Genomic DNA, 14,885 nt, shown 5'->3' with positions numbered 1-14,885 from the left:
TCCTTTTGATAATTTTGCTAGGTCAGTAGGTCAAGATGGCATATAGCTTGATTTTAAGCAAATGATTTCTGCAAATAAAATACATGCAAAGTGGCTTACATTGTATGACCCATTTTATATCTCAAGGAATTATTTACCTGCCTCTGAAACAGAAGTGCCTTGGTAGCAGGAACAGTGTTGTCATAGCTTTTGTAGCCCTGGCTTTAGCCTGCTTCTTGATCCCTTGTTAGATGCTCAACAGATATTTGATGAAAAAACAAATGAATGAGTGGAAGGGAACTCTGTCTTGGTGTTCGTGTTTTATGAGTGATTGTCGGCAGCATGTACTTTATATTGAGAATTGGGCCTGCAGGATCCTAAGATGTGAAATGGTGAGATAGTAGTATTATAGTAAATGATGAAGTGTGATTTGGAGGGTTTTCATTTGATTTGGTTTTCAATATTCTCATGATCTCAACCACATTATCTCTTGATTCCTCTGCCTTGCCTCTCCTTTCCCCAGCTCTTTAAACTTGGATTCCCCCAAAGCCATTCCTATGCTAGTTTGGCCTGACTCCTTTCTGGAGCCATTTCCTGCAGGCAGGATGGCCCCCACAGCCCCTTGCTGCACACCAGCATCTCTGCCCGCAGTGCCTTTTTGGCTCCAGAATTCCCAGAAACATGACTGGAGTGCCCTGATCAGCCAAGTATTAGAGCTCCCTTCCTTTCCCTTCTAGGTAACTCTTCCTTAGAGCTGGCCTTGAGCCTGTGGGGGCTTAAGTGGGGGATAAGTTTTAGATGTAGTTAGATAAGTAAGGGGCTGTTTTTGGAGGAGGGGACAAAATTGTTGCTTTTAAAGGCAGATTAGGGGCAATGGGTAGGAGTTATAGGAAAGTGGTTTTTGACTGAAGACAAACTCCAAGAACAGAGTTGGAAAATTCGTTTATTTCTCTTGCCAACATAAACTGATCAGTGGTGACTTTCTGGAGCATTCTGTTGAGGATTCTGAAGCCACATCCAGCATCAGCAGAAAAGAGTGCCACAACTGATTAGTGATGTCTGTCAACAGCCTGAGAGGTGGGGATTGAATAGGAATACTATATATGGTATTTGTTTATTCTGGGGAATCCTCGGGGTTTTCAGAATCTTGGTTGGGTTGATTTCAGACAGGTGTGTGCCAATTAATTTTCTAATGACAGAATACACTATTTTGCATTTGGAATGCTCCAGTGGAGGCCAGATGACCTGTTAGAGTTGTAAGGTTTGGGGAAGGGTGAAGCTGGGTGATCTCTAAGATCCCTTCTAGTTCTAAGATTCTGTGATTCTCGGTAAAAAATAAAAAGCAGATGGGGAATGAAAATAGAGCTGCTTGGCTCTCCCTCTTGTGTGTGCTCTGTCCTAGTTGCTGTAATATTCCCAGGCTATCACGAAGTACATATTGTCATGGTTCAGCATCAAAGAAGGCCATCTGGTTGCCCGACACAGAACCCAGCCAAGTCATTGAAAAGGAGGATGAACTGCCCATCATTAAGGGGCTGATGTTCACGTTGATCTATAGAATTTCACAGGACTAGCACAGCTGAGAATTGGTTTCTACCCAGGGTTTCATATGTACATGGTGAGGTCAGGAGCACAGGAGACAGTGGTGGGTTTGCTGTTTCTCCAGAGCTTGAGGGCCAGGACACCATGAGGTTAGACTCCTTGGTCAAAGCAAGGTAGGGCTGGAGAAGTAAGTTGGTAGTCACAACAAGAGTGCCCACTGGCTGGGCTGCCTCTGCTGCCTTCCTGACTTTCCTTGGTATCAAACTACCAACAATGGTCTGAATAGTTTCTCTCACCACATGCATTTTGCTGCCTTACATCCCTTTTTCCATGTTTCCTTCCTATCTTTTTCAGCTTCTCAGGTCTTAATTGGAGGGTTGCATTAAGATTGATCTCTCCCAAATTCTAGATTTCAGTGCTTTTTGTCAGTTCATGGTCCCAATTTTTCTATCGTTGGAGACCTCAATAAAGATGGGTCAACTGGTCCATTCATTTATTAGTGTGACTTGATTACCTTATGAGTCAGTCACATTGGGCTCTGAGTATAGGGTAGTAGAGAAGAGTACACACCAAACAGTTACAAGTTGTGCTTCTAAGTCCAAGAATAAGGTATTAAGGAGAGCAAGCTTAGAATTTAGTAAGGGAAGTGACATGCACACTATGATAGGCAGAATTCTAAGATGGCCCCTGTGATTCTGATGGATGTGGGAATATCAAGGAACTGTGACTGTTTCATTATATGGCAAAGATGAAAGGTTTTTGCAGATGTAAAGTCCCGAATGGGTTGCTTTTGAGTCAGTTAAAGGGAGATTATCCTGGGTGGGATGAGCCTAAACAGGTGAATCCCTAAAAGAGAGTCTAGAAGTCAGAGACTCTCCTGCTGATCTCGAAGAAGCAAGTTGCCATGAGTTCTCCAGCTGCAAGGAAATGAATGCTGCCAACAACCACATAAGCTTGGAAGGGGACCCCAAGCCTCAGATGGGACCACAGTCCCGGCTGACACCTTGATTGCAGCCTTGTGAGACCCTGAGCAGAGGACCCAGCTAAGCTGTGCTTGGATTCCTGCCCTATGGAAATTGTGAGATAATACGTGTTGTTTCAAGCTGCTAAGTTTGTGGTGGTTTGTTCTACAGCAACAGAAAACAAATTTGGTCACATACAGAGAATCACAATGCAAAGCCATCTGGACATGCTCAAATTGGTACAAGATACCATGTGAATACTCAAGAGGCAGAGGTCTCTGCGGGGTGTTAGAGAAAGGTTTCATAAGGTCATTGACTTCAGATTTTCTTCGTGGGCTCTTTAGGCAACCACATGCCATCCATTCAAACTGAATTCTCCTCTATGCCACTACTGCTGCTTGGGTGTGAGCCTCTCCCATGGTCTGCTCAGACCCTTTGCTCACAGCTGGTGGTGGTTCCTTTGGGTCTCTCAGCTTTGGTGACACTCACGTCCATTCAAGTAAAGGGCTCTCTGCTGTACACAAATAGGTAACTAAAGAAGGTGATTCAGAAAAAAATTCAGTGTTTTCCAGTATGCCATTGTCATGAGAAACCATGGTGGTCTTCAGATTGGGCTGAGCTTCAGGGAGAACAAGGGAAGCTCTTAAGCATCATTTGGGTCATGTTGGGGTGATCATGCTGGTTAAGTCTGACATGGATAAAGGGGGCACAAGGGCTCTGGGACAAGTCTTGCTCCTCTCCAAAGATGGTTTTGGCTCATCTTCACCATTTGCTGCTTCACGTGTTCATGCATCGTGTCCTATGCAGAGAACTACAGTTTGGGGGAGGGCGGGCTCCAGCTGAGGCCCCTCACCACAAGAAACTTGGCAGTGGCCTTAGGATAGGAGCCATCGAGTAAGGATGGATATACAAAAAACACTGTATTAAGTTAGGTTTTGGATGAAAATCCTGAAATGATCATTTTTTCCCCCTCAACTTTGCTTGCATCAGCATTATGTTTCCTAAGGTGGTTGATAAATTGTACATAGTTCAGTCCTATATGATCCATTTCAAAGACATAGGAAACTATTTTTCACTTCTTTCTCAGTCTTTCAAGATGTTTGCTTTTCAGAATTCAGCTTTTCTTTTTACAGAATCAGCTTACTGTATCAGGTTTCATGAGAATTTCATAAAACATGAAATGTACTTGAATCAACTATTCTCATGTATGCAAAACATAGCACAGAGGTTTTTAGGCATTATCAGGCTTGAAATAAATATGTAATTTACTGGTTTTGTTTCTGAATTCCATGTGGATTACAAAATCCCTTTTGTATCAGTTCAAGTCCTGATGTGAAAGGTGCTTGGAACAAGAAATGCTAACAGTTGTGTAAACTAAAGTTGAGATGGTAGGAGTCTTCCAGACCTATTGAGTGGCGTGGTCGTTTCCCCACCTGCTTGGACAAGCAGATACTCTGTGGAGGCTGCCTCTGGGTTCAGTGGCTCTGGGAATGGAGCAATGGCTGACTGGCTGCTCTTCCAGTCCCTGGGAGCGCGCTCCGGCCGAAGGCCCTTCTCCCTGTTCCCGTGGGGAGCTGTGCCTGGCCAACACGTGAGCAGATGGTTGCTGTTCTTCCCCTGAAGCTGAAAGGCAAGGTGTATCATCCTCTGAATCATCTGGTCTAAATTAGGTTTTCTGACTAGTCCTGCACTAAGAAATAAATATAATTGCTCATAAAAAGGGATTTATTTAAAAGGTTCTGAACGTACACTGAGTGTGCTCGAATCTGCCAGCTCTGGAGAGATGCTCACATTGCAACCTGTCTTGTAACCTAATGGGCCCCCTGGGTCAATTGACCAGTGCTTTCCTCTTCATTCTTTGTCCACAGGGGGAGACGGCCTGGGGCTGTTTTTCCCCATGCAGCTGACCGCAAGGGGTGCGCAAGCCCCCTGTCTCTGTTGGCATCTCGGGCTTCTGTCACCTGAATGCAGTGGGGTCCCTGAAAGTTGCCACACAAACACCTTTCAGGACATGTTCGTTTTCAAGGCATATGGATGCGGAAGGGAGAAAATATTTACCCCACCAGTGGGGAAGATGGACTCCACTTTGGCTCTGTGAAGGGGCGTATGTAGACTGGACTCTTTGGAAGTGTCTGTATCTACTGGGCACTTGACCTCTTTGCTCTGGGCATGCTGACCCTTCTGCCTCATCCTCCTTGGCTTACTGCTGGGCTTCTCTTTACCTTTTCCATGACACCCTTCTGTAATGTCTTCAGGGGAGCCCTTCCTAAAGCTGTCTGGGGGTGTGGCCTTCCTACCTCACAGAATATTTGTAACTGTTTGTCCCCCCTGTCCTTCCTCACCACGGGCAGTGTCCTTTTTAAGAAGCAGATAACTCTTTCAGGGTGCCTGAGTGGCTCAGTCGGTTGAGCGTCCGACTTGGGGCTCAGGTCACGATCTCACAGCTTGTGGGTTCAAGCCCCACGTGGGGCTCTGTGCTGACAGCTCAGGGCCTGGAGCGTGCTTCCGATTCTGTGTCTCCCTCTCTCCCTGCACCTCTTCTGCTTGCACTCTAGTGTGTGTCTCTGTCTCTCTCTGAAAAACACATAACCGTTAAAAAAAAAAATTGGAAAAGAAGGCACTCTAATTTGCACCCATGTCCCAGTCTGAGCAGGCACCTTGTACAGTGCCTGGTGTTCGCTAGGCCCTTCATAAAGGAAACCCGTTGACCAGACACTGTTGGGGGGAGAACAAATCTGCGCAACAAGGATAAGGCAGAGAAGTCCTAGAATCAAAAGCTAGAAAAACAGAAGGAAAGACCCACAAGAGATGAACATGGTCATAACCAAAACCATGTCCACACATGTGGACAGTTAGGTGGAAACCTTGGCTTTCTTGGCTTGGCCCATTTAGGCTGCTGTATTAGATACTAATGGGAATCTGGAATGATGAGCCCCATTCTGGGTATTTGGGATGGTTTTCTGGGAACAGAATGCTCTGTGTTCCTGATGAGAGCCCTGTGTTTCTCAGGAATAAAGTCTTCCTTTGGGTGCTCCCTTTTTTCTTTTTTTCTTTTTTTCTTTTTTTTCCTTTACATAGAGGGCACAGTGCCGAGAGATCCAGAAGACAATTGCAGGATGTCCTGGTCCTTTCCCCTCGAGACAATAAGCTTTCTAGCCTGTGTATCTGAGCTGTTTCTCTGTGGCTTTTTCCCTTTTAGCCTCATGCAGTGTAGGAGGTTCACCCTGGTGGTCTGGGTGTTGGGTGATCTCATTTGCTCAGTGCTTATGTGAAGCCTGTACCACGTGTACAGCCGTACGCCATCAACTTCCTCTATTAACTGGACTAGGATAGTATTAACAAGGGAACGTGGCTGTTGTATCAGATTATGCCTTGAAGGTCTAGGGTGCTGAAGAAGCTGACTTCATTGCATAGCCTCTGCCCTTTTGGAGAGCTGGACTTGACAGCCTCTCCCCTAGTCCCACACCGGTGTCCACGCCGGTGTGTTGTGCCAAATCCCCACTCATCTTGCTTCTCACATGCTCTGGACTCTGCTGATGGATTGGTGTCAGCTGGACAGAATGCGGTGCATCGAGTCTGGCTGTGTGTGTGGGTGTGTGAGATTCTGACCCCCAGCAAACGTCCCCATCATTTGCTATAAAGAGGGGGTCTGGAGGCAGGTTTCTCACTTGGAGTTTTATAAGTATATATGGCTGTTGGTGATACTCAGGCTGGCTTTGGATGTTGGTTCCCTAGATACAGCAGAACACGAGGGTGTTTAGCTTTGATATCCTTTTGACGGGGAAGTTCCTGTGGTTCTGGAAATGTGGCAGCATTCAAGGACAGATGGGTTTAAATTCAAATTCCTCTATCAGACTGATAGACTTTGACATGTGATTTTCTCTGTTGCTTTTTGTTTAGCTGGCTGCTAGCATCATACAGTGAGGCAGTGGCCATGTCTTTTTCTAACATACCAGTGATTAAGATTGGGAAGCGGTCTACTTCAGACACTTTATATTTCCAGGGGGAGAGAGCCTTCCTTGAGTAATTGCATCTTGCTTTCTGATTTTTCTTTTCAATGAGAAACTAAAGAGACAATTTTTTTTTTGGAATATTTTCATATCACTTGTGTTTTAAAGATGCGAAAACGCGAAGGCATTCTACAGTCTGAAAGCCTCAGTAATTTGGAGTGGAAGCCCTTTGGCCCACACTGGAAGTCACGTGTCTGACGAGGTTCCTTGTAGGGATCTATGGCAGAAGGTGCTGCGAGGATTGGCTGCATTCCAGGAACATCGCTCTTGACCTTGAGAGTCTCTGCTTTTTGGGAGACACCAGCCTCCCCTGTGGGAGGTTTGGCCATGTGGGGGTAGGAGACAGGAACTGTGACTTGCAGTGTCTATGCCTGGACCCACCAAAGGTGTAGAGGCTCAGGGGCTCCCCCTATCCCCGGTGCACACTAGGCTATCTGTGCAGGGAAGGGGTGTGTGTGGGCAGGACAGGTGACTTGGGATCATGAGGATGGGATATATTTAAGTTTAAGGTAGAAGACCACCTATGTTGCCATCTGTTAACTGCTTCCTTCTCAGCCACAGTTGTAATTGAAATTACTTTGAAATGTATCAAACTTGAAGGTGTAAAGAGTAATACAAATGGACCCTGGTGTGCTCAGCTAAAGGTAAGGAACATTACTGATGCGCAATTTGGCTTTTCCTGGCCACTGTGTAAAATAGTACCCCCTCCCGAGCTTGCTCGCTCTTGCTTCATGCTTCTCTGTAGGGTACAGCATAGTGTGTCCTACCATGTGTGTTACTTGATGGTGGTTTTGGTGAGGGAGTGTGGGGCAAGCTGAGTGAAAGATACATGCTGCCACACCCCCCCTCCCCCAAGGTGGAATATGTGTGATATTCCTCGGACATGCCTGGCTACCCAAGAACAAAGGAGAGGCATTTAGTTGCTTGCCAAGGTGATGTGGGAAACTAAGGCAAATGAAAAATTAAATTCCCTTACTGCCTACAGCTCAATGACAAATCCTTGAAACCAGCAGAGTGACCTCTCTCCAGGAGGTCAGCTGCTTAGATGATGATACTTTGCTAGGGGCAAAAGAGAACCTTAGCTCAACATTATCCCAACCTGGGAGATCCTGTAAGTCAACTTCCTTTATCTGAATTGCCCCAAGATATATGCTGGCAATCATATTCCAAGCTCATCCCCCCTACCCCCCATATACAGCTAAAGGGTCTTAAGACTGAGGTTTTACTAAACGGTAATAAATGTCTTTTTCCAAGCAGCAGCTAGCCCCTCAAGGTCCTGGAAACCTTGCTTCCAAAATTCCTTAGAGACTTACTCTATCCCTGACCCCCTCCCAACCTGAGGGTATATAATGAGTTACCTGTCATGACCTCAGTGCAGCTTATCCTGCCGTGGGTCCTGTCCCCATACTTTAATAAAATCACCTTTTTGCACAAAGATGACTTCAAGAATTCTTTCTTGGTCGTTGGCTCTGGACCCTATGAACCCCCCATCACCCCCAAAACATCATCAGTTTCCTTTCTTCCTGCAGTGGGGCAGGGGCTTCATCCATTTTATTCAGTCATGTGTCCCCACTGCATAGGACAGCATCTGGGCACAGAGTGTTGTGCTTGTGGGTACTTGTTGAAAGGAGTGAAGAGAATTAGGTGAGATTCACCTAACTGCTAATGTGGCCCTGGTCTGTCCATTTTCATTACTTGGTAGTACTTTAGTGCATTGAGATTACTTATGGGTTCTCAAGTTGGTCCACACCTAGGTTGAGTCCGGTTTCTTTGGAATTGTAAATGATGTAAATGTGCACATTCTTGTGCATTTGTGTGAATTTCTCTGGGGTACACGCAGAGGAGTGGAATTGCTGGGTCAAGGGGGTTTTTGTATTTATTCTGTCACAGGCTGTGTGTTTTCCAGCCTGAGTCAGAACTGTTTCTATTGAACACAGCCATCTTGCATTCACAGTGGGTTGCTTCTCAGTAGTCGGGGCTTTTTTTCTGAGTCTCCTTCTCCCTCAGGCCCCTGTGGTGAGTGGCCATGTGACCTGGATGGCTGGGGACCCTAGTACCAGAGTCTTTGGGCTGAGAAGAGACTTTTCCTTGGCTTAGTGCCAACAGCTCTCAGGGCCTTGTCTCTGTGACCCTGCCTGTTCTAATTCAGTGTCCCATTCTGGGCTGGCCTGCCTACCACTAGATATTAGAGCCAGAAGATGTCTTAGAAGCCTCACGGTCAGGGGCCCCTGGGTGGTTCAGTGGGCTAGCCTCCGACTTTGGCTTAAGTCATGATCCCATGGTTTGTGGGTTTGAGCCCCTCGTCAAGCTCTGTGCTGACCACCTCAGAGTCTGGAGCCTGCTTCAGGTTCTGTGTGTCCCTCTCTCTCAGCCCCTTCCCCACTTGCACTCTGTCTCTCAAAAATAAACAAACACTAAAAAAAAAAAAAATTAAAACCTCCTAATCAGGTCTTGCCATGGCACCCATGGAGAAACTAAGGTTTGGAGGGCTGACATGACTTGCCCACAGCCTCACAGCTGCATAGTGCCTGAGCTGTGGATGTCATACAGGAAGGTGCTTTCCAGTGTGAGCAATGGGCCCAACACAGTAGGTGCAAACAGCCACTCTCTCTGTCTGTGGCCAACCTTGCACTTCATTGTGTCTATGGCCAACCTGGTAGAAGTGTATGGCCCTGTGCACACAAACACACCTCACTCCCTCCCCTTGGTGACCCTTCACCTGCTTTCTCCATGGTGACCCTGCCTTCACTGTTGGCCCTGTTGCCTTTCTTTCCAGCCAGGACTCACTTTAGCTCTCCTGCTCACTCCTGTCCCATGCTGCTCTGGCTGTGGGGACTCTTCCCCTCACTGTGTGGTCACCAGCTCTCCTCTCCCACCTCTGAAAAGCTCTCCTTGTGTCATCATTAGGAGGGATGTCCCCAAGACTCATTTGCATTACCTCAGATGATGTGGACTCCTGGGTTTAAAAGGAGCCTGTTTGGTATTTAAAAATTGTGCCTTGAAAGCCCTGCTTTTTGCAGCAAAACTTTGAGGAATGGGTTAAAACCTACCCAAGTCAGGAAAAATGTCTCCAAGATGAAGTCTCTGGGTTGACTCCTAATTCGACTGCTGTCCCACGTCTTCAGCTGTTTACAGTCTGCCATCCACTCAGTGTCAGGTGCCCCAAACCAGAGATGTTGGCCCACAGGCTGGCCCCTCCCTGGGTTTCCATGTGTAGGCATGTGCCCTGCCCAGTGCTGTGCACTCCATTTATCCTTTACCGGGTCTTGTACTTTCTTGTTGAAGTAGGCCTCCCTGCCGCCCTTTTCTCCTGCCCTCACCCCCACCCTTGGCCTTGCTGCCTGCCTGCTTCTGCCCTTGGCCTCTGGAAAAATCTCCCTATCATGAGGCTCTTAAGTCATCATTGGAGGAAAACCTGGAGTTCCGCCCATGCTCTAAATCATGCCCCTGAATGTGTGTTCTCCATCACTATAATTGAAGACATAGCGGGGCTCTGTAATTTTAAGGCTTAAAGTCAGCGAAAGTCTGGAGCGTCTCATTTTTCAGTAGGTCTGCAGTGTATACACAGCAGTGACTGCCATGATTCTCTATCTTTGGTCTTGGTCTATGTGTTTGAGGAACTCCAGGGCCCTTCTTCTCCTCTTCCCCCAGCCCCTGCTCTCTAGTCCCACCCTCCCTGGAGGAGATGAGGCAGGAGGGCAGATGTCCACAGTGGTTTCTGCAGGCTCCTGGTGTGAGACTGGCCACCAGAGACATATTTGGGGTGTCACGGCTGGTGGAAGGGGCTACTACATTACCGGCCTTGTTCTTAACCTGGCAGAGGGTGGGTTTCCTTCACTGCCAGAAACATTTCTGAGATTCTCACCTGCTCTCTTCTTGGTGGGAGACGGGGAAGCAAAACTTTCTCAAGAACCCCTGTGTCATTTTCAGATCTTCTCAGACTCCTATTCGTATAAGGAACCAGGGCTTTCTACGTGTTACTCTAAAAATTCTGTGGTCCTTCTAAGGGACCCACTATAACCACAAGGCCTCCTTTTTTGGTGTGTTATATATTTCAGGCTTGTGTGTAAGCATTGTTTTGAAAAAGGTTCTGTTAAAACAATTAAAGGTTAGAAACCATTGTGAGGCAAAAAGGAGTGTTTCATCCCATCATTCAAGGCTGTCTATAACTGGTCTCCAACATGGATGGTCATTCACTGCTCCCAGCATGATGCCTGCTCAGTGGTCTGCCCAGCTGGGCTCCCTGTGGTGATGGTAGTGGGGGCTTCGTAAGGACCCTCCCTGTGTGAAGCTGATCTATGTGTCCTCTGTGCAGTGTTGTCCCTCCTCCCCAAGTACTGTCATCTAGGATCTAGGTCCATGCCTGTGGGTCGAGAAATGGGCTCTGGTGCAGTCATTGTCCTTGCCCCTGTCAGGGACCGCCCTACCCATGGGTCCACTCCCAGAGCCTGGACCCTGGCCCAAGTGTGGAAATGCTGTGCACATTCCTTGAAGCAGCCTCCTGCGGGTGGCCTCTCTGTCACCACGTCACCATTGCTGGCTGGAGCTACTCAGGAGTCCTATGTGTTTGGTCTTCATGCCCACAGTCTCAGGGGAATAGGGAAGGATTTGAAGAAAGAGAAGAGAGAGAGGGAGAGAGGAAAATTATATTTTATGCCCAAGTGTGGACATAATGGTTTGGTGTCACTGAGGACTCAGTTGTTTTGCTAGCTGTAGAGAAAGAATTAAAGCTGCTGTTCTCTTGCCTCATGTCATTCAGTCTTCCATTGGGTCAAGGATGGTGTCTTCATCAGCCAGACTTAGATGTTGAAAAGTAAGGAGGCCATTCTTAACTGCAGTGATGAAATTCATTCAGAGACCTTTACTGAGAGCCTGCTGGATACTGGGCCTAGAGATAAAGAAATAAGACGAAGCCCCAACCTTTCTGTCTGCCTGGGGTAAATTGATGCATCATAAGTTGGCCACCTTGTCCGTAGGGGGTCTGCGCTGGCACAACAGAATCCCCAGTGGTGTTAGGGGGAATTACCCCACAATTAACCAGGTGGCAACTATCCCAGCTAGGGGTGAGGAGAGGGCAGCAGCAAAGAGGTGGTAAGCGAGTGTGGAGAATAATAGGTTTGGGAGTCATCGTTTGCTGGACGATGACGACTGGCAAGGGCACAGGGGAATAAAGGCACAAAGCAAAGGGACAGCATGATGCCTGCGAACAGCTTCTGGCTGCTGGGTGCTCAGGGCAGGTGCAAGGCAGGGGCGAGTAGCTTGGAGGCTGTGGGTGTAGTGGGGCTGGACGGTGCAGGTGTCAGCTGTTCTGCAGAGGTGCTGGACTCAGACATACAGCAGAGAGCAGGGCGTTCAAAAGGTCTGGGTAGGAGGGGGCATGGTAGGATTTGGGCTGGGGAGACCATGTTAGGACGGCGGTGGAGAAGGTGGGGGCCAGTGTGGAGAGAGGGGGGAGATGAGAAGACCCTGACTGAAGCAGTGGGGTAAGGGGGGGGGGCAGCTGCTTCCCAAATGGAAGTAGACTCTTCAGTGCCTGCTGGTGTGCCGCTTGAGGGAGTCAGAGGCATCAGGTGACGGACGGGTGCCCCAGCGGTAGTAATAAGACATGCAGTGACATCACTGAAGGAGGCAGAGTGCAGTAGGGGGTGGGGTGTTTGGGTTGGAGCTGCTTGTGGACATTATGTGGAACTGTCAGCAGGCGGTTGGATCCCTGAGTCTAACATGCAAGAGGGACATGGGACAGGCCATCCAGGTTAGGGTGGCATCAAGGTTACCTAGGTGTTGGCAAGGCAAGGAGGGGCCCGTGAGGGCAGCCCTAGCCCTACCAGCCCGGGCTCGAGGCCTTGGTGGGCTGCTCCTGCCTTCGTCCTGAGGACAGATGGGGACAAGAGTGTGACCGATGCAGTGCAGGGCCCGCCGAAATCCTCCTCAGGCCCATGTGTGAGCAGGAACTGTGTGCATAGTATTGTACAGCGAAAAGGAGGGAAGCCTCCCATGGCAAGCTGTGGTGGAGACCGGAGCACAGGGTGATGTGGAAGAAGGGACATTTCTGCAGCTGGTCCTGGGAGGGACGGGACTACTGTCCACCCAGGATGACCATCAGAGATGGAATTTTTTTAGTGTGCTGCAGAAATCCAGCATCTGCCTATCCGGTTGCCTTGGGTTATTACTGTTGACCAGTACCTTTGAAGGTGGCCCAAGTGCCTTCATCTGTAACTGTTTTTGCAAAGCTCTGCTTGGCCTGGTGGCTCCTGAGACCCCTCCCAGCACGTGAGAGGGGGTGGGTTTCCTGGTGCTAACATGCAAACTCCAGGGCTAGCTTTTACTTGACTGTGTAAGATTTGCTGTCCTCAGAAAGCCATTCAAAACACTCATGACCATCTGTGAAAGTTTGCCCCGCCACGGGGGCGGTGAGGCATGGAGACCCTACTGGGCCACTTGGGCCACTTTGATGTCTTTATCATGTTTTTCTTCTTGTGTCTCTTGTTTTTCAAACTTGCCCCATTTGTTCCTTCAAACTGTATTTCACTGCTACCCTAGGAAGCCTACTTTTTCAGACGAAAAAATAGCAGTGTTACAAACAAACAAAAATTAGCATTACCGAAGCAGGCATTGCCTGGGACACTGGGCTATGAAGTGATATGCAAGGCTCAGTAAATTGGTGAAATAGGTTACATGGGCAGTTTTCACTCTGCAGGAGAGAATTGTTTGTTCTAGGCTGAAGACTTTATCCCAGATTAGAAGATCCAGAATGTGTCCCCTGTCCAAGGGTTCTCACCCTGACTGTCCCGGAGCCTGTAAGCCCATGCTCTTATCCAGCCCATGGAAGCCACTGTCCAGCTCCCTGCTTCCTCTCTCTCCCCATGCTTTGCCCTACTCTCTCCCACAGCCACTTTTTGGGAGAAGAAAGGGTTAATCTGAGGGCTGACCACTTGAAGCTCATCAAAAGTAAAAAGCTGGGTCAGTGAGGCAAGCATTTAGATGGAATCCATTTAATCAGGTTCAGTGTTATTTCCCTTTCCCTGAAAACAGAAGGGCCCTTAGAAAAAGTCGGGGTTAGAGAATTATTTAAAATAAATGGATTTGTTGCTTCTAGGTTAGAGCCACATGGGCACATTGAGTGTACATTAATTGTGCTATAATGAATGGGTAATTATTTAAAATTCATACATTTTTTTGTGTGGCAGCCTTAACAATATTTCAAACTTCTTTTTTACTATTTTATATTATTAGTTCATGCCAGAAGTAGCAAACTTTTCTGTATAGGGCTGGTAAGTAGATGTTTTAGGCATTGCAGACCAAAAGAAAAAATGAAGGTTATTGAGTAGGTACTTCTGTGGTGATAGAGAAGGCAGATTTACACAGACATCTTATTGGCTAAGTTCAAATATAATAAGTACAGTGTTCTTTTTTTTTTTTTTTAATTTTTTTTCAACGTTTTTTATTTATTTTTGGGACAGAGAGAGACAGAGCATGAACAGGGGAGGGGCAGAGAGAGAGGGAGACACAGAATCGGAAACAGGCTCCAGGCTCCAAGCCATCAGCCCAGAGCCCGACGCGGGGCTCGAACCCACGGACCGCGAGATCGTGACCTGGCTGAAGTCGGACGCTTAACCGACTGCGCCACCCAGGCGCCCCAGTACAGTGTTCTTATAACGCAAGTCTAATGATACAAATAGAATTTTGGTGGGTAGAGATAGCATTTCTCTTGAGGTTCAAAATTAGTGTTTTCTATCATCAAACTGACTGTTCTTAGCTTACACGCTGTTCCAAAGCAGGTGGTGAATTGGATTTGGCACATGGGCTATAATTGACCGACTTTGATTCGTACAAGTGGTTTGCTTAGAAAGTTCATCCCTCCTCCTCATGAATGGGGCCAAGGTAACTGTCTGCTCTTACACAAATACAGTTTTCTCTAAACTTAATGGTCTTTTAATGATGATGAACTTTGTGACTCTTTGATTTTAAACCATTGCTCTGTGTGTTAATGTAATTTTACCAATAAGTCTTGGTGACTTGCCATCATTAACAAAAATGAATTTAAGGAAGTGGGTGTCCCACTGTGCCCACTTAGATGCTTTATAGTGTGCTGTAGAGAGGGGGTCACTCACTGAGCTCTTCCTATCATATGCATGGCTGGCTCCCTGTGTGTTTTCTCCAGCTAGACCCGTGCTGGCCCCACATGCATGCATGTGCCTCTGCCCTGCCTCTGTGACTTCAGCCACCTGCCTGAGGAGCTGCCCTGAGCACAGACTCCCTGCTGAACGCAAAGTGAGTCTGCACAACATCCTGGTGGGGATCAAAGCAGGAGGAGGAGGGAAGGCCCTGTTCCCACACCCCTGTCTGTTTCGGCTGCAGGGACGCAGCATCACACCAGGCCAGTCGGGACACA

General features: G+C 47.6%; 1 protein-coding gene and 1 long non-coding RNA gene across 6 annotated transcripts in view; one reads left to right on the top strand and one right to left on the bottom strand.

The window, feature by feature from the left end:
* The window catches only part of FHOD3 (formin homology 2 domain containing 3), a 469,815-nt gene that overhangs the window by 220,219 nt on the left and 234,711 nt on the right, over window positions 1–14,885 (top strand). The window lies entirely within an intron of this gene.
* LOC125914273 (uncharacterized) overlaps window positions 1–14,885 on the bottom strand; it is a 152,113-nt gene that overhangs the window by 61,608 nt on the left and 75,620 nt on the right. The gene's annotated exons all lie outside the window — the stretch shown is intronic.

Source organism: Panthera uncia, assembly GCF_023721935.1.
Source record: "Panthera uncia isolate 11264 chromosome D3 unlocalized genomic scaffold, Puncia_PCG_1.0 HiC_scaffold_8, whole genome shotgun sequence".
In the NCBI taxonomy this organism is placed as follows: Eukaryota; Metazoa; Chordata; class Mammalia; order Carnivora; family Felidae; genus Panthera; species Panthera uncia.
This window is presented reverse-complemented; position numbering and strand designations above follow the sequence as displayed.